We start from the raw sequence: 26,463 nt of genomic DNA, 5'->3' as shown, positions 1-26,463 counted from the left end.
CTTTAACTTGACTGCCTTTGATTGCAGCAGACGTCATCATTGTGCTCCGTCTTTGTGCTTTTTATTTTATCTTCATCATTAAATGGGGTATTTCACGGTGGCACCCCAACTCATTGTGCCCACTCTCTCTGCTTATTTTCACAGTACACACATACAGTATATGTCTAATGTGGTGGACGGCTGTGATGGACCCTGTGCCCTTGGCTGCCAGACCTTAGTTTGTGTTTAAACAAATCGCTGTCTTTATGTGTAAACGTACGTAATTCATAATTTATAAAGTGTGTTTTACTCTGAGGCCGTACTCACTGAAATATTCAGGTGGTCCTCAAGTTCTCACAGTTCTGACGCAGTCCTCCAATTTGCTTATCTTCACCACCAAAATAAATCAAATCAAATGCTTTTGGCGTGTAAACTCCTTTTAAATGTCGGTGAGAGACACGACTTCTGAGCAAACAACAGCTGGCATATAAAACACGAGAGCCCAGGGGGAGCACAGCTGAAAATGGATGAACGTGAACTTTTAACGTGGACTCCATCCAGCAGAATGTAATGGACACTGAAGACAGCAGGAGCAGATTGAGATGTTCTGATGTTATAAAGCACTGACGCTGAGCTCAATTTGATTCCATTAACGTCTTCTCTGTTCTCAAATAAACAATTCATTTGTGCTCTGAGCCGGCTTAGCCATTTAAAACACATTTCTGTTCATTAATCTTAAGTTGAGCAAAGCAAACAAAATAAAAAGAATCTCAAAGTTAAGTGAAAAAAGGACATTTTAAGAGAATATGTGGAAAAAGTATAAGGAGTGGAACATTTCAAGTTAAAATTCTAAAACATCTGATTAAACACAGCTGATTATTTAGAGAGTTTGTTATCACTCAGCTAATCAAAGTGAAAGGCACTATATAGTAAAAAATAATAAACAGCAAAGGATGGCAGATAAATGTTAAAGAGCAGGCCTCTTCAGTGTCCTCTTATTGTCACTCTGTTCCTCCTAATGGACTTCAATAACAAACACAATGTCACCAGACGCTGTACCTGATGGAGTCCTTGTCATGATGTCCCCTTGGCTGATCTTCTCCAGACTCTTTGTCAGACCTGACAGCTCCTTTCTCAAGTCCTCAGATGAGAAATCAGCGGTGACAGTGAAGCTCAGCGAGTCTCCATCAGCAGGAAGGACACAGCGAGAGGAGAAAGTCTGCATCAGGAGAGAAGAGGGGACGAGATTTCAGAAAGGAGTCATTAAAAAGTAAGTAATGCTGATAAGAGGGGGCTCTTCTGAGTTAAGGATCAGTGTGGTGGGCAGTCAGCGTGGGTTTAGATGGTGAGAACGCCTGTCATTGACTTGTTGGTCATTTAGGAGAGAATATTTTGTGGAGTGTAGTGGAGCATCAGAGATTATCAACCTTAACTATCAATGAGCTTTTAACACAGGACTCCATGAGAGGAGAGTCAACATAAAGGGACTGAGAGGGCAGGTGGGTCCAGAATTGACTTGGCACACAAAAGAAGACGCTGGGCTTTTATGGTTCTAAAACAAACTTGCTTAAATTAAATTAAATTAAATGTAAAGACTAACAAATACATGTAGGAAGAAAGCTCTTCAGTATGATTATACAATTGAAGGTGTGTGACTTGTGAGGAAATCCAGGAAGCCTTTGTGTCTTCATCATCATCAACCATACAAAAGACAGAAAGCTACGGCAAGCTGAGTTATGTAGCAACCACCAAGTGTGGAGTGTAAATCAAGAACTGAATCTCCATAATGTCTGTTAAACACAGTCGACATCAGGACTATTGTGTGGAGTTTGAGAGAAAAGCACACGAGAAAGATTAGAGACAAGACTGGACTGTGGGGTCTGAGCTGTGAGGAAAGCCTGAAGGATTAGATTCTCATCAGTTTAAGGATGGAGACATCAGGAGGTGGCCTGGCAGAAGAGTTGGCACCATCCTTTATTAGATGTCATCTTTTACACTTCATAAAAAAATCACTTTTTCAAACAGACAGCTGTAGATTCATCTGTCCGTTTACTTCATGTACATGAAGTAAACAACTTTGAGATATTTGTAAAAAGAATACTGAAATGGTAAGGAAATATGAGAAAACAATCTGTGCTGGGCTGAATGTCCTGTTCTTGTCATGTTGTACAAACTCCTCTGATCTTTTAAATTTCTCTCTAAATGTTCTCTGGTCCCACACATCCCAGTCTGATCAGACTCCCTGTGAAGTGTCGCTCTCACCTGTAGGAAGTGGAGATGGTCCTTGGTCTCTGATAGCTCCTTAAGCTCAGCTTCTCTCCTCTTCAGCTCCTCAATCTCCTTCTCCAGTTGCTCCATGACTCCTTCAGCTTCTCCATTTCTCTCTTTCTTGTTCTCTGATCCTCTCAGTCAGTTTCTGTGGGTTTCCTCAATGCATCGTATCAGAGCAGTGAAGCTCTTCTCATTTTCTTCCACCTCTCTTAGCACAGATATCTAAATAAATAGGATAAAGATTCAAAATTAAGTCAGCTGATGAAAATAACCAAACATGAGGCACATTTGTTGTTATTTTGATGTTGTGAAGGACAGTTTCAATTGGCTGGAGTGACTGGTGGTACTTTATCGGCAGAAGGAAGGTCAATTACATACAGACTTCAAAACAATATGTTCGCTCCATTATGCCGAGTAACATCATCACTCTGCTGATGCTGCTATTAAGGTAACTGCAGGACTTTATGAGATACGCAGTCATAAAAGGCTTCCTTCTGAAGGATCTTAAGAGCCATTGGCAGGAGCTGCTGGGGGACACCTCTACTGTCTTGTGAGGACTGAAGTTGACCTGATAGTTTGTATAAAGTCTGCCTTTAAAAATGGCATTTCCTGCTCAGAATGAGGTTAAGAGTGGAGTAGGACAAAACACACCAGGAATAATGAAGAAGAAGAAGAAGAAGAAGAAATATTTGTAAAGAGGAGTTAACTTGTGTGTTATATAGTAATTGTGTTAAAATAAAACTATTTCTCGATCAGAGACTCGTATATATTAATTGTATTCTAGTTCGGGGTGTCAGACCAGTGAGATTGAAATATAAAACAAAAGGGTCTAGGTGTTGGTCAATGGGCTTTGGATTTCCTTTAATTTTGTGATCTCTTTCCATATTTACCTTCTTCCATCTCTTTTTCATTGCAAAGCTCAGAGTTGTGAGTCTTTATTTAAATGTCCGATATATTTCTACTTCATTTACTTAACTTTGCATTATTACTGAAGAATTTTCTATTGTAACTATGACTCATACTAATATGATGACACCTGGCTGTGTGTTACTATGTGGGAAGTAAATCTGAGGTAAAAGGTCCCTGCTGTCCAGGATCACCAGCGCCAAAGCTGGAGGTGTTCTGCTGTTTTCAGAACTTGCACATCTGGACAGTTACTCAGATAACTCTGCGATAGTAGGTGAAGATGAGAAGACCTAAAAGGTCATCTCCTTACCAGCCACTAAAATGAGGAAGAAATGATAATATGAGATTTATTATTAGGGAATTTATGTGAAGCTTTACTCCAGACACAGAGAGTCTCATATGGTGTTTTGCCTTTTGGTACACATGTGGAAAACCTCCCTGGTTGGGTGGACAGGCTCCTGGCTGGAGTTGGGAAGGAAAGATCCAGTTGTCATTGTCACATGTGTGCAGTTCTAAATGAACAATTATAATAGGATGGATCAGACCACCAGTACCGCAGAACAATTTAAGACTTTGGTAAAAAGCTGAAGAGCAGTAGTGACAAAGTGATCAGAAGTTCAGCATACTGTATGCCACAAATACGACTGAGGAAATTAGATAGATAGATAGATAGATAGATAGATAGATAGATAGATAGATAGATAGATAGATAGATAGATAGATAGATAGATAGATAGATAGATAGATAGATAGATAGATAGATGTTGGTCTGTTTAATGTAAGTCTGTGTTAAATAAGTTAGGTTGGATATGTTTGTCTGTCTTAGCACAGAATGTGTGTGAAGAGTTCTGTCACTGCTGGATGAGAACTTCCACATAAATGAATCCTGACAGAACTGTGCATCAAATAACAGGCTACCATAAACAGTGTGCAAGCTCATTTCAGGGTAAGCGCTACACTCATGGTCACAATGGAAACCAATTTAGGATGTCTGTCAATTAACCAAGCTGAAATGTGAGGATGTGGTGGAAGATCTGGAATAAATAGAAGAAACCCACTGAGATACTGTAAGAAGGGGTAAAGTCCACATGGAAAGTGAATGGAGGACAGTGGATCTGAGATTCAGCAGATGCCACCAATGAACAATCTTACTGTCCTTTGTGATAAAATATTAAAGCTTAAGTACAACATTTGGAGGTGTACGTTAAGTAAAGTCTGCACTCAGTCAAACAGTGGAGATCCTTAAGTTGTCGAGACTAATAAAACTGAAAAATACCAGAAGGAAGAAGAGAAGACCATTACGATCTCAAGAATATCCCATCTCTCCAAATGAGGTATTTTACAGGAAAAGACAGGATCTCTAATCAGAACATAATCTCTTGATAACAAAAGAACCAGAACAACTCATCTTTAAATCACAGCATTATTACGGTGAACATGAAGATAGGGCTAATAAGATCTTAGCTCAAAAATAAACAAGCAGTAAGTTTGTAACACAATAACAGAAATTACCAGAGTAACTGGAGAAAAGTAACGAAACCTAAAAATATAACTCACACATTTAGCAAGTACTATACGCCTTTATATTCTTCTCAGTTTAAAGAAGACTAGACACAATATGAGAAGTTCTTTGATGTTATACAAATACAACAGCTAGACACTCTTAATGCTGAGGAACTGGACAAACCTCTGACACTCTCAGAACTACTGGATGCTGTAACCTAACTCCAAAGTGGGAGAACAACAGGCCCTGATTGCATCCAGTGGAATTTTATAAAGATGTTTTCAACCAAGTTAGCTCCACTATTATTAGCAAAGTTTCCAGAAGCTACAGACAATAAAAATCTACCTAAAACACCTACCCAATTTTCCACACCTCCCACCTATTTCCTTTTTAGAAGAAATCTTGATCAGAGTTGAGGAGTCAGACAGCATCTCAGCCAAATATAAAAACATTTCAAAAAACCTCCCATTTAAGGGTCCTAGGATACGGTTGGAAAAGGACGTTTTAATGAATATTTCAGAAAAGGAGTGGAAGTCAGTCATGCATAGAATACACTCCAGCTCCATATGTACAAAGTATTCAACCATTTGACTTCAACTCATTCATCGATCAAATTTATATCATTTAAAATTGGAAGAATTGAACCTGCGAGTGTGGCAATCGAGCTCCAGCCTCACTGGGCCATATGTTTTGGGGGGACAACAAAGTAACATCATTTAGGGCCAAAATGTTTGAATGTTTTATCAGACAGCCTTGGGGTCACAATCACTCCTAACTCACTAACAGCTGTGGTTGGTGGGCTACCAGAGGGGCCTAAAGTCGAGGAGGACACATTGACTGTAACTGCATTTACCACATTGTGATCTTATAGACTTGTCATGCTGAACTTGAAGACCCCAAGCCAACCTGTGATAAGTCACTGGGTCACTGATGTTTGACATTAAAAAAACAAATTCTCACTTGGAAGATCTGTTCAAAACCTTTATAAAATATGGCAAGATCTAATTAATAAACCTTTAAAATAAGCATACATGGCAGGGGAAAAGGAAATTCTGCCTATTTATTTGTTTATTATTTATTTTTCTAAATTATCAGGAATTGTGGCCTAGCCCTCGGCTCTTCTCTCTTTTTGTGGGTTGCAGTGTGAATACTGTTTGGTAGTTTGTTATTTTTTTTTTTTTTGTTTGTTTAGATTTCTGTTTTAACTTTCTCATTTTTTTAAATTATTTTTATTTTGACTTTGAAATTCATTTGTTGAATGCTGTCTGAGTCTCTATTGAATAACATGAAGGACACCACAACACGTCTTCTATACTCTGCCTTCTCATGTCCCTACTCATCATCACCAGTGAAGCTCTGGTGCTCTACACGTTCTCATTTATTTCTCCTTTCTTTGATATGAAGTGTTGTCTTTCTATTCCACTCACCTTCATCTCATCCATCGCCCTCCTCGTCTCCTTCAGTGTCTTCTCTCTCTCCTCAAGTCCCCTCTTGATATCACTCAGTGTCGCCCCCAGCTGTTTCTGTTTGGACACACAAGAGCACATGCCTGGTCAGATCCAAATTCACGTTTAATTTTTGATTTCTTCTTCTCTTTCTGACTCCCGACATTTTCACAACACATTTGTTTTACATTTCATGACACAACTTAGATTTGTTTCAACAAACAGAAATGATAATAAAGACTAAAAGAAGGGTTTAATTTAATTGATGTAATATTGACTTTGGACTTGAAGAGTGTGTCAAATCCAGAAGACAGTTTGAAGGCACACTGGTGTGTGAGTTAGTTCTTGACGTTTAGAAGACATCACATCGACAAACTGGGAAATGTGAAGTTCACACAACATCAAAAATAATAAAAACATAATGGAGTGTAAAGTAAAGAAACTGGTTTAAGGTTAGGAGGACTTAAACACATCATTTCAGTAATTATAGGATCTACAAGGCCATTTGATATCCTGAGCCAGACATATGAGGACGTTGTCTGCCATTGTCATTTTCTGGAATTCAGTAAGATATCGAAATACACAAACGATTGTGTCGAAATCAGGAAGAAGGCAACTTAAAGTTATTCTAAAACTCAGAAATTATGTTTTTTGTATGTTTCTTGCCTCAGGTGTTTTGTTTAGGTTACTGATTATTATTTTTAATAAAACTAGTGAGCTCTGTCCCTGTTTGCTTCTGTCACCCACACGCAGGTTTGGTTCATGCAGCACTTCAAACATTTAAAAGCCTGTACAGCACCTGTCCTTTTGTCTCACTGCCTTGTCTCTCTTCTCCCCTAGACATTCTCTGCTGCTGTGGTGGTCCCGCTACTGAGGTGCGCCCCTATGAACAGGAAGATTTTCAATTTTTCTAATTGAGAGACAGAACTTTCCTCCGACTACTCACGGAGCTCGATTCACCCCTGAAAGAGAGTTATGCTTGTTTGAAGTGTCTGAATAACGTTTGTCTCTAAAATCTCCTGTGTATCTGAGCCGCTCAGTGACCAAGCGTGACCGCTGCATATGGATTTCTCTTTCACCATTCTAAAAATCTTTTAATTCTCATGGAGAGGCCTCTTCATTGGGAAGAAACATTACTTTTCCCTGCTGGCAACATGATTTAGATAACCTACAAGTCTCCGACTTAAAGATTCAATCCAAACAACATATTCCATTTCTTTTTGCTGTTCTGTTATTTCACTGAGAAATAATTTCCATTTGTTTGTGCAAATGCAATCTTTACTATCATTTTTATAGACTTTTGAAATGGCCAAAGTCTCCATCTGTTATAATACATTTTTCTTTAATATTTATGTCACTATATCTGGACAACACTGTTAAGGGTCATTGTCACTGTCTCTGTGCAAGCTGTTATGAGTTTCATTTATATGTGCATTCTAAGTTTGGCATACAGGGGCTCAGCATTTAGAATTGGCAACCAAGCATTGGAGTAGATAGCCAAAGACAACTGGAGGATTGTATAGTCATCTTAAACACAGAATAGTATTTCTGTCCTCTGTCAGTAGAAAATATTCTTTTCTTGTTGGGAGAATGAGAACCGGCATGTAGGCATTATGATATTTCTGTATTTGTGGAGGTGGAGTTCAGCCCTTTCCTGCACTTGTTTGGAGACAGAGAAGACCAGCAAGTGAAGCAGACAGTATTAAAAGGCTTGGACAACAGCCAAACCTTTTGAAGCTGTTGTTGGACCTCTGTCCGAAAACCCTCTCAGCGGTGACGAAAAATGTCAGACTGCGTAAATCCAGACTCCTACCTGCATAAAAGTCAGTCATATGCTTCCCGTCTGTAACTGCGTCAACCGCCAGTAAATGTAAGCTAAACTGTATCTAATCACGATGGGAGGAATATCGCCTTTTCTGTCATATTACTATATTGTTTAGTTAGTTAATGTGCCGCAATTTCAAAATAACACATTTCCGGAGAGCTAATGCCTCCAAAGGAAACTAGGTGTGGTATAAGGTGTGGTCTTTGGCCGGCTTGTCATCCCGGCCAATACCCCCAGGCCGCCAGATGGAGCCCTCCCTGCAGTAAGGAGGTGCCCCGAAGACCAGCAGGGAGTCATGGACTATGTAGTTTTTATACATGACCCTGCTGGATACCACAGGTGCCGCAAGAGGGAGCTGCAGGGAGGACCAAGACTCATTTAGTGCTCTAAAACCCGAAGTACGTCAAAGGAAGAGCGACATGCTTCCGGGGTGAGAAGAAGGACTCATACCTGACCCGGAAGTGATAGAGAATCACATGGACTGGGGATTGAGAACACTTCCAGGTCAGGGAGGATAAAATGACTGTGGGAGCTCCCAGAGGGCGAGCTGAGCTGGGTGGTAGGAGGGCAACACGTCCGGAGTGATAGATTGTTTATTGTGATTGTTTTGAGTGATTTAATGAGTATAATGGAGAAGAGGGTGCTATGTGCACTGTGCCGTATTAATAAAGTCAACTTGTGGAATTTTATCTGGTGCCTGGCGTATTGGAAAGGGGTTCAAGGGAGCGATAGCGCCCCCTATCGTTTATAAAGGACAACTGAAGATGTGTCGTAGTCAAGTGTATACAGACAGACGACATCAACAGACAACACCAAACATGAGTCTGTGTTACCTTAGTTGGTTCTTTCTCTTGCACTTATAGGAAAGGCACATAACTTGTGATTTTATTTCTCATAATTTTTATCCCACAAATATCCCAGGAAACATCAATCATTCAGAATCAGCTTTTAAATGTTCTCGTCTCAGTTCTGTTCACTTCTTAGTTACTTTTTAAGTTTTTCGAGTCAGCACTGTGATTGCAGTTTGTTTTTCCTCACAGGTTGTCTGCACTCCGCACAGGTCCTCTGTGTGTGTGAGACGCTGCTCTGAAATGATTCAAGTCCACTTTAGTTTTCTTACTGAATTTATGATGAGACCATCACAACAGCTAAGTCTTCTCCTTCACACAGTTATGGTGATGTCAACTCCCAGAATTCACCCCCTGGCTTTATCTTAACTACCGAGTCACAGTCAGAAGTTCTCAGACTCCAAGCAGGTGAACTCCTGACTTGGTTTATGGTCACTCAGGTGGAGGTGACGCTTTGTCCAGATCGTTGTGTCCTTGGAGAGCTTCCTCTGTCACACATTTAAAAAAATTCAGTTTGCTTTGTCTTTCTTCTAACAGATTCTTTTCTCTCTCTTGTCCTTTTCTCCTGTGACTGTGAGTTGTTCTGCAGTTTAAAGTCTTTGAGGTTTCACACTTACTGGTTATCTTTTAGTGACAAAAAAATGTACAACTGCTGGTTGATGTCCTTCTTCAGTAGTTCTACAGATTTTATAGGTGGTCTCTCTTACTTGTGCACCTTTCTTTCCTATATCAAGTCAGGACTGAATGAGACCCCCACGTTCAACTCCATTACAGGGGTATTCAGCTCTTACCGTCTGTCACTATGTTACCCTTTGTAGCAGAAGAGATCATTTAGCCTTTGTGATTGCCACAATAAGGGTCTTACTACAAGACAGAAGCTAATCCATGGGCAGAGATCAGAGTTCTAGTGCTTACAAAGGGTTATAAAGGACGGAGTGGACTTGCTGCTGTAGGTGTCTTGGATGAACAGAAATCCAACCTTTTCACTGCTAATTCCTGCTAAGTGTTGTCCATCAAGTTGAGTTTTGGCTCCTTCTTCAGTCACAAAGTGATAAAGTGTGACATACTGAGACATCACTGGGTGTCATTTGCTGTGTTTGATCAGACTGATCAGATGAGACCCAAAACTGTCAAGGAGAGTCCTGCTGAAGTGAACTGACATCTGAGCTGAAGGTACGACTCAATAAAAGATGGGCAGGCGGTGGCAGCTTAAGAAAAAGACTTCTGACCAAGCAGTGCCAGTCTGTCCTACAATTACATGTCTGCTTTCAGGGACATCTGAAGAACTGATTTATGTAAATCAATCCAAATCAATTGATAGCCAAACAACAGAAAACATAAACAGATCAAAAATTAGATGCTGATATTAGTGACCTGATTCATATTAAACTGAAAAATATCAGGCCACTTCATAGACTTCATTGTTGTTTGAGATGTTGGTTTCTAAACGCAGTGTTCACCTGTGAGCTGAGCTCTTTTAATATTCTAGCGGGACTCTGCCACATTTGTGTCCCTTACTGAAACCTGGCAGAGCCGATGTGACACTAGTCCTTTATCTGAAGAAGCACCAAATGGTGGACTAAAGTTAAGTGTCTTTATCTGAACTTACTGTACATTGAGGTTGTGTAGTAGTGATGGGGGATTTGAAATTTGGCTTAGATGGTCAGACTTACACTTCTAGTAAGTTCTTTACACTCCTGCTGGACTTGTTAGGGTTTTACCAAATATAAAAGCTCAGAGTCTTTGTCATAATCATACATTTGGTAGGATTATCACTCAAGGGTTTGACATTCAAAATGTCCTTACTGCTCCACTAAATAACATGATGTCTAATCACTAATGAAGAGCCTGATGAGTTATATCATTAAAACAGAAAATCTACACAGGAATAGTATATTGACATTTCTGAGCTGAACTTATTGTAAGAATCGTAGGCTTAACTCTGGAGTACAATACAGATTGACATGTGACAATAATGTGTCTCTTAAACAGCCCTGAGATCAGCCAAATGCAAACTCCGATTCTTTAAAAATGGACAAACACCACAAAGGCAGACGAGCAGCTAAGCACACTCAGAGTGTAAGTGTCAGCAGTACAGAGTGTGTCTATTGACGTGTCAGACCTTCTATTGAATTACGCTTAGGATGACATTGTGTGCTCACTTACTACGCTTTACATCAGCCAACTGTAACATCATCTTGTTAAGAACACCTCAGGAGGGTCCAATGTCAGACATTTCTATGTGTAGCCCACGGACGCCGCACCCCTGCCAGTGGACATTTCTAGACAGCAGGCTATAGTTGGCCTCCCACTGCCTTAGAAACTCAAAAGAGAAACTGATCAGAGCAGAAAGAAACTCAGCTGGCTGTGAGGAGAGAACTCAGGTGTTTGTGGGCCATCTTGGGATCTCATCCTGAGCTGTTTCATGACTTGCACCAGTCTGACCAGGATGGACTCCAGCAGCCAATGCTCTGAACTTGAAACATCAGGTTTATAAGGTCCAGTAAAACCTCGATTATCAGTCATGGGTCAGGACCGAGGCTGTGACGGATAAGAGAAAAGACGGATAACAGAGCAGCTACTTTAAAACGACATACAGTAGATTAGTGTAGCTTAACAGTCGTAAAAACTATATTAAAATTAATTAATTTATTTAATATTATAATGACCAGCTTAATAAGCAAATACAACTCAGAGGTCCTGGGGCCTCATTTATAAACAGTGCGTACACACAAAAAATGTTGCATAAGAACTTTTCAAGTTCAAATCGCGATGTATAAAACCTACTCTTGGCGTAAAGCCACGACTTTTCCACGGTACCTCATACGCTGTAGTACATAAGTTCTCCGCCGGTTTTGCAGACTGGCGGCACCCAGCGCCAAAGCAGTGGTACTGTTCCTGTGTGGTTACCCTTTATTTTTTAGAACCATATTTTTTTATAAATAGACTGAAACTTACTGCATATTTTTTTTTAGTGTAATGCATCTGATTTTAATTAACTTGTAACAATATAATGGTCCAGGTAATTGCGATAGTATTCCAAATACTGTAACTGCTTTAGCGTTGCTACTCTCACTGCATCTTCTTCTTCTTTCAGCTGCTCCTGTTAGAGTTGCCACAGCGGATCATCTTTTTCCATATTACTCTCACTGCACCACTCGGAGTATTTATATCACTGTATCGGAGTGTGAATCACAGCAGCAGCTGATGGGTAAGATTAATTATCGACACAGCATCAAGCACAAGCTGCCTCAGACACGGCAAAACGCTTCAGAACCTTTCCTGTACGGACCTCGTGGTTCACAAATTTTTATCCCAAGAACTCTAAACACACTCAATCAGTCCATCAAGTGCTCCTTGTAGAACTGTCTGTACTTATATGTACAATCACCTCACTGTAAACTTGAGATACAGTTATAATGTTACACAACCTCGCCACTTTATAAAGCGATATTTACATACGATGACTATATCATTTTTAAGATGAAATGCAGCAAAATATGTTGATTATATTATACAGATAAAACTAACTTAATTTAAATAATCTGTATTGTTAATAATTAAACATGTGCCACAGCGCTAGCGAGTTCACAGATTGATCCTGATTGATTGCTGTATGCTGGAAGGAGAGATGGATAGAATAATTAAACACGTACTATGAAGATATTTCAATGTTCCTTAAAAGTTTTGAAGAATCATCATTCAGTTATTAAAGATCCCTGTGTGTCCTCCATAAAGATGTCTTTGCTAAATTGCCCTTCAAGGCCTTGTCATTGTGTCCCCCTAATCATCCCCTGTCTCTCATTAGCTAACTGTTTCTCTCACCACTTCACCTTCTAATAGCTCATGTGTGATGAGCATACTGGCACAAAAATGGCTGCCGTCACATCATCAGGTGGATGCTGCACATTAGCGGTGGTTGAAGTGACTCCCACTCACTGTGTAGAAGAGCTTTGAGTAGTATGAAAAGCAAATAAAAATATAAAGAATTATTATTATTATTATTCAAGCGCAATCTCTCAGCGTTGATAACACCCTCGGCAAGAATACAATCATTTCCAACATCCATTGCTTTGATATTTACTTCAGTCACTCAAGAAATAAAGACAAAGTATAGAAATGTCAAAAGAATGTGTAATTTAATAATCAGGGATGAAATATAAGTGATCAGCGTGGACCTCAGTGTTATCATTGGCAGACACCACCTATTGGAATGTAAGTCAAAATGCATTATATTTTCCATTTCAACAGATGGCACATTACAAATATTTGTAGTAATCTAATGTATAGAATGTTGGAATGACAAATACAATGTGTATGTCTCTGTTATATACAGTAGACCCCTGCGAAGTCACGGTTCAGAGTATGCGGCCTCAGTAATTTGTGGGTTTTTGATTAGAACCTATCTAATAATTGTTAGCGGAAACCACTTCACTGTGGGGACTGTATTGGACAAGTGATGACCAGTGCCTGGTTGTCTCCACAGACTGAGGAGAGGCAAGACACATGACAGCCCGCATGGAGTTTGCTAAAAGACACCTGAAGGACTCTGAGGTGGTGAGAAATAAGATTCTCTGGTCTGATGAAACCAAGATAGAACTTTTTGGCCTAAGCGGTATGTGTGGAGACAACCAGGCACTGCTCATCACTTTTCCAATACAATCCCCACAGTGAAGCATGGCAGTGGCAGCATCATACTGTGGGGGTGTTTTTCAGCTGCAGGGACAGGACGAATGGTTGCAATCGAGGGAAAGATGAATGCGGCCAGGAACAGGGATATTCTGGACAAAAACCTTCTCCAGAGTGCTGAGGACCTCAGACTGGGCCGAAGGTTTACCTTCCAACAAGATGGCTGTATTAGCTCAAAAGGGTGCTTCTACTAAATACTGAGTAAAGGGTCTGAATACTTAGGACCATGTGATATTTCAGTTTTTCTTTTTTAATAAATCTGCAACAATTTCAAAATTCTTTTTTTGTCTGTCAATATGGGGTGCTGTGTGTACATTAATGAGGAAAAAAATTAATTTAAATGATTTTAGCAAATGGCTGCAATATAACAAAGAGTGAAAAATTGAAGGGGGTCTGAATACTTTCTGTACCTACTGTAGATCTTTAATTATTCGCTTTGAAAGATTATCATTTAAGCTAGAAGTGATGGCACTCCTCAGACACAAGCAAGAGATTATGTATGAAAATAACCTTCCCTGACTTCTCTCCAGCAACAGCTACTAAACGTGCCTTCTACAACATTAAACAGCGGTTACAGCAAGCCAACGTCAAATACAGCCTCTTGTATCCAGCCAACTGAAAGTGGAATGCAGGGTCAATTCTATGTCTTCGCTAGCAAGGAAGAAGCAGAAAAGGAATTAAGAAAGCTGATCCCGGACTATTCTGATACATAATAGTGAGTCATGGCCGTTAATGATATGGCAAGGATTGATAATATACTGTCTGATCTATTTGTTTAAAATACAGGTTTTTATCATCATATATTCTCATTATCACTCATTATTACTCGGGTGCTATCTGTTTATGTTTCATTGTGCTTAATTACTTTTTCTTTTTTTTTTTTTATTATCTAATTATTTTCTCTCTACCTAAACAAGACTGTTCAACATCATACCCTTGGTTTATTGTTATTGCTATTATTGCATTAAGACTTATTATGCTTATTCTGGACAACTTTAACACCATTCCTCAGGTTTATTATCTGGGTGTATTATCTTAATACACTAAGATTGCTGAAGATTATATATATTTTAAGTGCACAGTTTTTAGACTATATTGGTAATAGATATCTCTATTTTTAACCCTAAAACGCCGCTGCATGGGGCTTGTTTTGCTTTGGACGTGCTCTGTCTCTGGGTATGTCAGAGGACTGGGAGTGTGTGAAGTGGGGTCTAGCCTCGCGTGGGGGTTAAGCGGGGGAGAGAAAGAGAGCAGGCTTGATCTATACCTAATCTATCCTTTAATCTTTATAATTATAACTACCAACGTAATAATAAGCTGCATGGCAACAACTCTTGGGGAAATAGGAAATTAAGGCCTTGTCTCACTTCCAGTTAAGACTATAAAATGACATCAAAAACTCAGAATCAGTGTCTCCATGATGGGACAGTTAACTTCGTAAGCTGGAATGTTAAAGGCCTGAATCACGAATTAAAGAGAAAGAAAGTACTCTCTCACCTAACAGGTCTAAATGCTAAAATAGTATTTTTACAGGAGACCCACTTACTAAGCAAGGATCAGTTCCAGCTGCAAAAGAACTGGACTGGCCAAATGTTCCATTCTAGTTTTACAAAGAAAACTAGAGGTGTGGGAATTCTCATACATAGAACAGTACCATTTGTAGCATCAGATGTAGTATTGGATCCTGAAGGGAGATATGTAATGGTCATGGAGACTTATCTAACTGTAAAATGATTTTGATAAATGTTTATGCACCTAATGTTGATGATAAGGAATTTATACAAAATTTATTTGCATCCATTCCCAATCTGAACACTCATAAAGTTATAATGGCTGGGGACTTTAATTGTGTTTAAATCCACTTTTAGATAGGACTTCTCCACAGGGGAAGCATCTAACACGCAAAGATAATTACAAAGTTTATAACTGATCACAACTTATCAGACCCCTGGAGGTTTTTAAACCCAAATTCAAGAACATATTCTTTCTACTCACCAGTACATCATTGCTACTCAAGGATTGATTACTTCTTTATAGATAATAACTTCTTGCCTAAGATTAAATCTTGTAAATACGATGCTATTGTTATTTCTGACCATGCACCTCTGATCTTGGAGCTAAAATTACTAAGCCCCATACACTCACCCGCAGATGGCGCCTCAACCCGCTTCTATTAGCTGACGAGAATTGTACAGAATTTATATCCAAACAAATCAAATTCTTTCTAGAGACAAATACATCCTGAGATCTCTGCAGGAATACTCTGGGAAACTCTTAAGGCCTTCTGGCCCACAGAAATAAATCCGAAGCCAAGAAAGTAGCAGAGATAAAAAGCGAAATTACTAAAATAGATGAAGAACATGCCAGACTACCAAGCGAGACTCTACATAGGAAAAGGCAGGCTCTACATTCAGAATTAAACCTCTTGACAACTAAAGAAACTGAACAACTAATTTACAAATCCAGACATCATTACTATGAACATGGAGAGAAAGCTAATAAGCTTTTAGCTCAACAAATTCACAAGCAAGAAGTGCAACGCAATCTCGTAATCACAACCTAACGGAGATAAAATCATCGAACACAAAAATATAATGCACACTTTCAGAGACTACTATAAATCCCTATATACTACTGAGTTTAAAGAAGACAATACACAATCTAATGCATTTCTGGATACATTACAGATACCACAAATAGACACTTTTAGTGTGGAGGAACTGATAAACCTCTGTCATTATCAGAATTACTAGATGCTATAAAGTCACTCCAAGGTGGAAAGCAGCAGGCCCTGATGGCTACCCTGCAGATTTTTACAAGAAATTCTCCGCTCAGCTAGCTCCCCTCCTATTAGCAACATTTACAGAAGCCAGAGATAACCAATCTCTTCCTCAAACCTTTCGCCAAGCACTAATCACTTTTTTCCAAAACAAAATAAGGACTTATTACAATGTGCATCATACAGACCAATTTCACTTCTGAATAACGACGTTAAAATACTCTCTAAAATCATAGCTAGAAGGATGGAGAAAGTGCTCCCTCGTAATATCACAAGACCAAACTGGATTTATTAGGGGCGACACTTATCTTCAAATCTTCGAGCCTGTTTAATGTAATATACTCACCAACTAAATCAAACACCCCAGAAATATTATTATCATTGGATGCAGAAAAGCATTCGACATGATTGAATGGAAATACCTTTTACTACATTGGAGAAGTTTGGGTTTGGCCCAACATTTGTGTATGGATTAAATTACTGTATACTAACCCAGAAGCTTCAGTTTGCATCAACAACATTTGCTCAGACTACTTTAAACTAGAACGTGGCACTAGACAAGGATGCCCTTGTCACCGCTGCTGTTTGCAATTGCCATTGAACCACTGGCAATACATTGTCGAAATACTGATCAGATAAAGGGGATTAGCAGAGAAGGACTGGAACAGAAAATCTCATTATATGCAGATGATATGGTACTGTATATATCGACCCAGAAAATTCTGTGCCTGCAGTCTTAGCAGCACTCACAGAATTTCAAAAGATCTCTGGTCTCAGAATTAATCTGAATAAAAGTGTACTCTTTCCAGTGAATTCTCAAGCATATAATATTAGATTAGACACCCTACCTTTTATCATTGCAGAACAGTTTAAATACCTCGGGTAAACATCACAAGTAAACATAAAGCTCTTTATCAACAAAATTTCGCTCTGCATGGAAAAAATTAAACAAGACTTGCATAGATGGTCAACCCTTCATCTCACACTAGCTGGAAGAATTAACACTGTTAAGATGAATATTCTTCCTAAGCTCCTTTTTATTTCAAAACATCCAATATACATTAATAAATCATTCTTTAAGCAATTAGATTCAACAATAACCTCATTTATTTGGAATTCAAAACATCCACGCATCAAAAGAGCGACCCTACAAAGACAAAAGGCAGAAGGCGGCATGGCTCTACCTAACTTCCAGTTTTATTACTGGGCAGCAAATATACAGCGATAAGAACCTGGACACAAATAGAAGAACATACACAGGCTTGGACCGCAATAGAAGTAAAATCCTGCAGTACTTCTTTGTATTCCTTGCTCTGTGCTCCAATAAACACACTATCGGCAATACACTAATAACCCAATTGTGCTCCACTCACTTAGAATCTGGAACCAATGTAGAAAGCATTTTAAGACGGAGAAGCTTCTATCTGTGGCACCTCTGCAAGAGAACCACCTCTTTCAACCTTCACAAACATATGCAGTTTTAATATCTGGAAAAATTTGGAATTAACTTGCTTAGAGATCTTTATATAGACAACGTCTTTGCATCCTATGAACAATTACATTAACATTCCAGCTACACATTTCTTTCACTATCTTCAAATTAGGAACTTTGTTAAACAGAACCTTCCCGATTTTCCTCATCTTGCACCCTCATCCATGCTGGAAAAATATTGCTCAATCTCAAGGACTTAGACTCCATCTCTACAATATATAAAATCATTTTACAATCCCTCCTTTCAAAGATCCAAGAGGACACTGGGAAAAAGATCTCTCAATTAATATATCAGAAAAGGAGTGGAAAGTAGCAATGCAGAGAATTCACTCGAGCTCCATATGCAAAGCATACAATTATACAACTCAAAATTATATATCGAGCACATCTGTCTCGACTAAAACTCCCCAAAATGTTTCCAGGGTATGATCCAACATGTGAACGTTGCAACCAAGTCCCAGCCTCACTGGGTCACATGTTCTGGGCCTGCACCAAATTAACATTATTCTGGACAAAAATTTTAATTACCTTCAGACAGCCTTGGACTCACAATCCCTCCTAACCCATTAACAGCTGTGTTTGGGGTTCTTCCAGAGGGCTTAAAGTGGAGAAAGACAAACAAATTGTGATTGCATTCACTACACTTTGGCACGCAGACTTATTCTGATAAACTGGAAGAACCCAAACTCTCCTTTTAAGTCAGTGGGAAACTGATGTGTTATATTATTTGAAATTGGAAAAAAATCAAATACTCAGTTAGAGGATCCGTACAGACTTTTTTCAAAACATGGCAGGATCTAATCAGTAATATTTAAAATTAGCTCTTAAAGCAGAGAGAAAGCAATTATTTCTGTATTTCTTTGTCTTCTGCATTCATCTCTATTGGCTTATCAAATCTATTAATTTGGGTATGTTTACAAGCCTTAAATTTCCGCTTTGCCTTGCTCTCTCTCTCAGGGGTGGGGATCGATTTGCCCTTAATTAAATTTTTCTTTTTGTAAAAAATTGATTGATTTGTATGGATTGCAATAAAATTAATAAAACTTCAAAAAAAAAAAAAAGAGTTAAAGCCTCAAAATGCCGTTGAAATGCCTGGCACCTTCTAAGGCTTCTGGCAATGAAAACGCGCTTGTGTGAATTACAGTACATATAGCGGTAACATCGGTATTTTACATTCTAGCACTGCCAATGACATATCAGTACCGTACTGTGCAGTATGCAGGTTTACCTTTACATTCTTTATTTTTAGGTAATGTATTAAGAGGAGTATGAAATTAAATTAAAGTCATTTGGGGGCATATTTAGGGTTTAAACTATTAAAATAGGCATTTTTTTTAACCACATCCAAATTTCGCGTTTTTTCACAATTCACGGGTGCTCTAGGAATGTAACCCCCACGAAATTTGGGGGTGTACTGTACAATTTAGCATGGGATTTCTAAAAGCCATGTTAATGACTGAGATGTGCCATCTGTTGGAATGATGAATTTAACATGATGTCTCTGTTACACATCATTTGGTGTTGGATTCGTAAAAGCAGTGTTAGTATTTGTGATGTACCATTTGCTTAAGTGACAAATGCCATTAATTTTATTACTACAAATGTTTGTGTTGTGCCATCTGTTGGAATGAGAGATACATAGGAAAACAATTGACACACAGATACACAAACACAGAGACACTTTTCCTTTTATTAAGGTGGATAATGTTGAGAATTTTGATTAGGGATCAATGTGCTTTATTATTAGTTTTATTGCTATTAGTTATGTAAAGTGTAGTCCTGAGGTAACTTTAAAAGGACACCATTTATGTCAGCAGAAGGGCCCTGGCCTGCCAGCCTTTTCACAGGCAGATCTTGTTTTGTGAATGCCGGTGCTGAGCCGCTCACTGACAGAAGACAAACAAACTGCAGGCAGGGCCTTTGCCAGTGTGAGTACTGGGCAGGCTCTTAGGCTGGCACATCAAACATATAAGCACTTAATGGCATTTAGATTTATTAGAGCTCAGTAATACTTTGGACAATAACATTAAAATAAAACACATTCTGATATCTACCTAGTCTGAGCTACTGTATATAGGGGTTAAGAGCTGATTATTGAAGGTTACGGACCTTTCACTGCTCATCAATGTCCGTGAAGTTAGCAGCAGCTTAGCCCTGACAGACAGTGAGCAGCCGAGCACCAAGAATGAACAGCACCGCTGTGTGTTTGTTTGGAGTCTTTTATATGAGCACACGCAGATATATGTTAGATTAGCATTTAGGTTTATATGCCAGTGCTTCATTGTAAGTCCTAACCTGCACAGCTGGCATTTATTTTAGCCTTACAGCAGTGTGGCTCACCCTTTCAAGCGAGATATCTACAAGGAGTCTCAAAGAAAGAATGGAAACAAACTCGTTTATTACAACTGTTTATGGTAGAAACATCACACCGAGTATGTGGACTATCGGCCCTGTGGTATTCGTGTGAATAACCGCATGTCGTGATGTGTCGTTCACCTCTAAGAGAAGATTCTTTGTACTGACCTAGAATAGCCGAGTCCCATCGGGGAGAACAGTCTTCAGCCACAGAGAATCCCTGCAGGCAGGGGAGGGAAGTTTTTTTTGATAGGCACACCATGCGGCCAATCACAAGCAAACACAGACTAGGATCATATCATTATGTGAAAGAAGAAAGGGGGGCCAGACGCTCCGAAGACAGCGAGTGTAGCGGTACAGTCCACTACTTCGAGAAAAGTGAAGAAATGAGCGAAAAGCGAATTAGAAATAGCATCTGGCAGAATTTCAATGATATTGGAGACTGCAAAGCTGAGTGCAGAATTTGTAACATGAAAAAATCCGTCAGAGCAGAGCAGGGTCAACAACAAACCTGCACAGACAACTAAGAAAGCACTCAGCCGTCCGTCCAGCTCGCCCTCTCTCCTCAGGCTGTCATCTACTGACCCGTGAAAACTGTCCTGTTTGGAACCAAGAACTTCAGCTGCAGCATCCACTGTCTTATCAAAAACCGCAGGTATACGAGGTGTGGCAGAAAAGTAATGAGACTGGCAACACTGCAAGCGATCTGGCAACGCTGCGCTGTTGTCCTTGATAGAGCACGTGTATCAGTACCCTCACATAGCTCAGTGCGAGTTTCAACTCCTTCCGTTAACTACGTGATTTTTGTGACTGCTATTAGCGAAGTTGTGTTTTGGTTGTGCCACGCAAAATGGAACAGCAGAATTTGGAGCAATGTTGTGTCATTAAACGGCAAGTGTGACGTTTGAAAAGTTAAAACAGGCCTATGGGGAACATTCTTTATCCCGAGTTCAAGTTTTTCGCTGGCACAAATCATTTTTGGAAGGCAGAAAACACGTTGAAGATGAACACCATTCAGGGAGGACTTCAACTTCGAAAACCAATGAAAACATCGAACGTGTGAACACTCTTGTGAGATCAGACCGTCGTTTAACATCAAGAATGTTGAGTGAACAATTAAATTTGAACAGATTTATCATTCATCAAATTTTGAAAGAACATTTGCACACACGAAAGGTCTGTGCCAAAATCGTGCCGAAAAACTGCCCTCTCCATAACAGAATTTTTGACCTCAAAAGGCATTCCTGTGGTTTCCCTGCCCCCTTATTCACCTGACCTCAGTCCGTGTGACTTTTTCCTTATTCCTAAACTGAAAAATGTCCTCAAAGGACATCATTTCGGGACTTTAGAAAACATCCAAAAGAGTGTAACGGACATGCTGAAGACCATACCGGTTGAAGACTTCCGCTGCTACCAACAGTGGGAACAACGTCTCCATCGGTGTGTAGCTGCCCAAGGGAACTACTTTGAAGGGGATAACATTGATGTTTGAAAAAAAATAAAAACTTTGGTAAATAAAAAATCAGTCTCATTACTTTTCTGCCACACCTCGTATCACAGCCTTCTGCCACTCAAACTTAAGTAAGCACATTTATTCCAAAACAAATGAGCGCAGCCAGACAGATGAGTGTCGATGAGGAGCTGCAAAAATGATAGCCCGTGACTTTCAGCCATTTGCATTGTGGAGGACAAAGGATTTAAAACTTTTGTTCAGCCTTAATCCCCATGTATGTTCTCCCCAGTAGATAAACCTCATCCCTAACAATTACTCAGCGACTATATAACACGGAGCGTGCATTGTGGTGAGACAGGGTGAAAAAAGCTTCAACAGTTTGCCTGACAACTGACTGCCGGACATCCAGAACGACCTGCTCATATGTGTCTGTCACTTGTCACTTTATTGGAAACTTTAAGGTGACATCCTGCCTTCTTGGCTGTTGTGAGTTTACTGAGAGACGTGCTGCAGAAAACCTGACAGAGGAGCTGCTGAGAGTGACAACAGAGTGACAAGTAGACGACCCAGTGGCGTGCTGTGTTACTGTATATATACTGTATGTGACGTGGAGAGGCCTGTCCGCCGTCAGCAGACAACAGAATTCAAGTGCAGTCCTCTCTCTTACCGACGTGGCTGACGTGTGCTTTGCAAATGCTAGAGCCTGTTGAGAGTTTTTGGCTTGTTCTGTGGTGTGATATTTAAATATAAAAAATACATTTTGTTCTAAAAAACTTGGGTTTTGGTTGCCGCTAAGGAGCCGTGTGGGAATTTTTAAAGCTTATTTCCTTTTAGAAGGTTTTTTTTTTCTTTCTTTTTCGTCCGCATAAGAGCAAAAGTAGCTGGGTGTTTGGAGGTGGGCTTGGAATAGTTATTTGTACTTGTACCTGTTCTTGTTATCTGTATTTGAACTAGCATTGAGGAAATAGGATAGAAAGCAGCAGTAACTGATATCGCCATTTGTAAGTAAATAACCGCGTCGTCGTAACAGCGACTCCTTATTTTAAAGGAAAAGAAAAAAAGGCCGCGGCTGATTTCAAAGCAGTAAAGGTGAAGGCTCAGCAGTGTGCAGGTCAGCGGCCAGCGTTAAGACGCCGATCAGTCACAAGGGGCTGTAGGAGCAAATAAGGAAGTAAGGTTTGATTTGTTTATTTTAGATTAAACTGTCCTTAGCGGTCCAGAGGTGGTACAGTTAAGTGGGCGACAGCGTAAGGGTTCATTAATACAGGGAATACAAACAGTGCAAGTGGAGAGCTTATAAGTAAGAGGAATGCAAAGTTAGGAGAAGAGACAGAGAAAATTAAAGTTAACGTCATAGAAAGACAAACAGCAGGCAGCTGAGAGGGGAGAACAGTACAGGAGCTTAAGGGGAAAAGGTGTCAAATATCTGGAGCAGATCTTAGTGTTACCATTTAAGTTAAGGAGCAGCTGAAAGAAGAAGAAAAGAAATTTAATTTTAAGAAAAAAAAGTTAAGGCAGTTTACTAATCCCACATCAAATTTTAATAATGAGGCCAGTGCAATGCAAGTCCTGTTGGATGTTGGACTTTTTAGATGATGGTTTGGAAGAGCCAGTTGTCTATGAGGGTTACATCTGCAAGAGATGCCAGCTGATCCAGCACCTCGAGCTCAGGGTCGCTGAACTGGAGGAGGAGTTGGCTGACCTGCTGTAATAGAGAATTGGCAGACTTGGCCCAGGTGTCCTTTAGAGAGATAGTGTGCACCCCCAAGGTGGTGTGGGAGGAGATTCCAGACCAGACAGGTAGAAATAGGTGGGTCACGGTCACAAGGCCTAAGCTAAAGGGTGCACAACCCCAGAATTAGAAGTGTCTAACCGTTATCATGTCCTTGCGGAGCTGGATGGTGTCTCTGATAATTCTGAGGTGGTAGACAGGGATGAGGAGCCCCAACGGGCCACCTCAAAACCAGTTCCCCAAAAGAGAGTGGTAGTGATAGTTGGGGACTCAATTATTAGGGGGATTGAAGCGCAGGTGTGCTCCAGAGAGAGAGAGAGAGTCTCAGACGTGTGTTGCCTTCTGGGAGCACAGGTGGGAGACCTCCCTGGAAGGGTGAATAGGCTCTTGGCAAGAGCAGAGGTGGATCCAGTTGTCATTGTCCATGTTGGAACAAATTACATACATAAGGGTAGTCTATCAGTTCTGCGATCCAAATTCAAAGAGTTAGATGCCAAGCTGAGGAGCAGAACAGACAAGGCAGTCTTCTCTCAAGTTCTGCCTGTGCCACGCCAGTCCAGGTAGGATCAAGGAGATTGGCAGGCTTAATGCTTGGCTCAAATCTTGGTGCAGGGTAGAAGGTTATAGGTTTATGGGGCACTGGGACTCCTTTTGGAACAGATGGGACCTGTTCTGCCATGGTGGGTTACATCTGAACTGGAGGGTACCAATGTATTGGGGAGGGGCATGTGTAGGCTAGTCGAGGATTGTTTAAACTAGGGAATGGGGTTTCAGGGAGTTTAGGACAGGCCAGGTTTAGATCTGTACATGGAAGAACAAACAATGGTGTAGAAATAAAAATGCATAGTAATGTAAATTCTAAGCAAATATTTAAATGCTATCAACTTCCCGACAGTGTTCAGAAGCCATTAATAAGGCTAACAGAATGTTAGGATATATAGCGCCTTGATGTGTGGAGTACAAGTCACAGGAGGTTCTGCTCAACCTTTATAATGCACTGGTGAGGCCTCATCTGGAGTCCGGGGTACAGTTTTGGTCCCCAGGCTACAAAAAGGACAAAGCAGCGCTAGAAAAGGTCCAGAGAAGAGCGACTAGGCTGATTCAGGGCTACAGGGGATGAGTTACAAAGAAAGATTAAAACAGCTGAGCCTTTACAGTTTAAGCAAAAGAAGATTAAGAGGTGACATGATTGAAGTGTTTAAAATTAGAAGGGAATTAGTACAGTGGATCAAGACTGTTATTTTAAAATGAGTTCATCAAGAACACGGGGATACAGTTGGAAACTTGTTAAGGGGAAATTTCAAACAAACATTAGGAAGGTTTTCTTTACACAAAGAACGATAGACACTTGGAATAAGCAACCAAGTAGTGTGGTAAACAGTGAGACTTTAGGGACTTTCAAAACTCGACTTGATGTTTTTTTGGAAGAAATAAGTGGACAGGACTGGCGAGCTTTGTTGGGCTGAATGGCCTGTTCTCGTCTAGAGTGTTCTTAATGTTCGAATGTTAGACGGCACTTCTGGACTTGCTAATATGTCACTTATTGTTTCAGAAATAAGACGTGATAGTATTCTTAGGAAAGCTTATAATATTTGTAATTTGATTTGTATTATTAAAGAATGGAATAATTTAAAATGTGGAATTATTAAAATTATTAAAAAATTCAAGAAAATTAATGAAAACTAAAGAAATGTTTGAATTTTACATATGTTTTATCACTTGGGTTTTAATTTGAAATGTGTCACATTGTGTGACTTTATATTTTGATGATGAAAACATGTTAGCGATGCCCCAGTGTGATAGAGACTTGAGCACTTCTGCCAATAGTGCATTCCCAAATTAAAATTTAGTGTTGCGGGGTGGATCTAAATCAAAAATCAAAAATCTGAAAATGTGCCCTAAAACTTTAGTAGGTTACCACAAAAACTAATATGAAAGGATGGGGCACACATGGTAAAAGGTTGAGAAACACTGATATAATCAAATGTTGTATGAGCCTTCATGTGTCTCAGAGACATCTGTACATTTGTTAGTGCTGGTGACAGCGAGTCCAAGTGTTTGTCATTGAGAAGTGACAGGCTGGAGGGGTCACACTTATGTACTTAAGTGGAATGAGTCTGAGGTGGGCTATTACAGAGGGACTGGCAATAGGGAATCATCATCATCATCCTCCTCACTGAGCACAGACAAACTTCCACTTTCATTTCTTCACAAGTCACTTCCTTGTCTGTCTGACTGATTCTCTCTGCCTGCCTCTCCTCAGACTGACGATGGCTGAAGCCCAGCTGTTTGTGTCACAGGACGAGTTCACCTGCTTGGTGTGTCTGGACACCCTGAATGACCGCGTATTACTGGATTGTGGTCACAGTTTCTGCCTGAAGTGCCTCACAGATTATCCACAATGAGATATTGAAGATTAAAATAACAGAATACAACAACACAGTCCGTCTTGAGAGGCGCTGCTATTTCTCTAGAATTATAAATAACAATGCTAGTAATCCCAGAGTCTTATTCTCTACGATTGATCATCTGCTAAACTCCGGTCACTGAACAGAATGCCTCCAAAATTCTTCCAGTGAAACTTGGAGGCTATTGCTGTATTTTTTAATCAACAAATTAATGATATTAGAAATTATATAGTATATCCCCCCAACACTGATCCTCTTAAGCCTCAGTGCTCCATTATAAACCAATTCTTTCACCAGGATAGATTTACCTGATTTATATAAAATAATTTCTCAACTGAGACACTCCACCTGTGTCCTCGACCCAATACCAACTTGTTTTTTCAAAGAAGAATCGGGCGTGCTAATTGATATAATTCTTGACATAGTAAACTCGTCATAGATACGGGGGTCTTCCCAGACTGTTTTAAGACTGCTGTAGTTAAACCTCTGCTCATGAAAAATAATCTCGACTCCTCTGTTTTTGACAGTTTTAGTCCCATTTCTAACCTGCCTTTCTCAAGTGAAATCCTAGAGATGGCCATCATTATGCAGCTCAATGATCACCTCAATAAACCTGCCATTCTTGATAAGTTTCAGTCGGGTTTCATAATAAATCACAGCACAGAAACTGCACTCATTAAAGTAGTAAATGACTTGGGAAAATGCAGACAGAGGCTGTTTATCTGTTGTCATCTTCTTAGATCTGAGTGCCACATTTAATACCATCTATCACAATGT

The 26,463-nt window shown here is 39.8% G+C and overlaps 1 long non-coding RNA gene across 2 annotated transcripts in view; it reads right to left on the bottom strand.

Annotated features, from left to right (window-relative positions):
* Window positions 1–2,399: 2,399 nt before the first annotated feature.
* The window catches only part of LOC120519599, a 35,689-nt gene continuing 11,625 nt past the window's right edge, over window positions 2,400–26,463 (bottom strand). For both annotated transcript variants that reach the window (XR_005631590.1, XR_005631589.1), the window contains exons 2-3: window positions 6,088–6,183; window positions 2,400–2,472 (exon numbers count right to left, since the gene is read on the bottom strand). This is a non-coding gene — a long non-coding RNA (uncharacterized LOC120519599). The remainder of the gene's footprint in view (window positions 2,473–6,087; window positions 6,184–26,463) is intronic.

The sequence above is a fragment of the Polypterus senegalus genome, unplaced genomic scaffold, assembly GCF_016835505.1.
Source record: "Polypterus senegalus isolate Bchr_013 unplaced genomic scaffold, ASM1683550v1 scaffold_95, whole genome shotgun sequence".
In the NCBI taxonomy this organism is placed as follows: domain Eukaryota; kingdom Metazoa; phylum Chordata; class Cladistia; order Polypteriformes; family Polypteridae; genus Polypterus; species Polypterus senegalus.
Note: the sequence above shows the minus strand (reverse complement) of the source record. Positions and strands in the feature narration are given on the sequence as shown.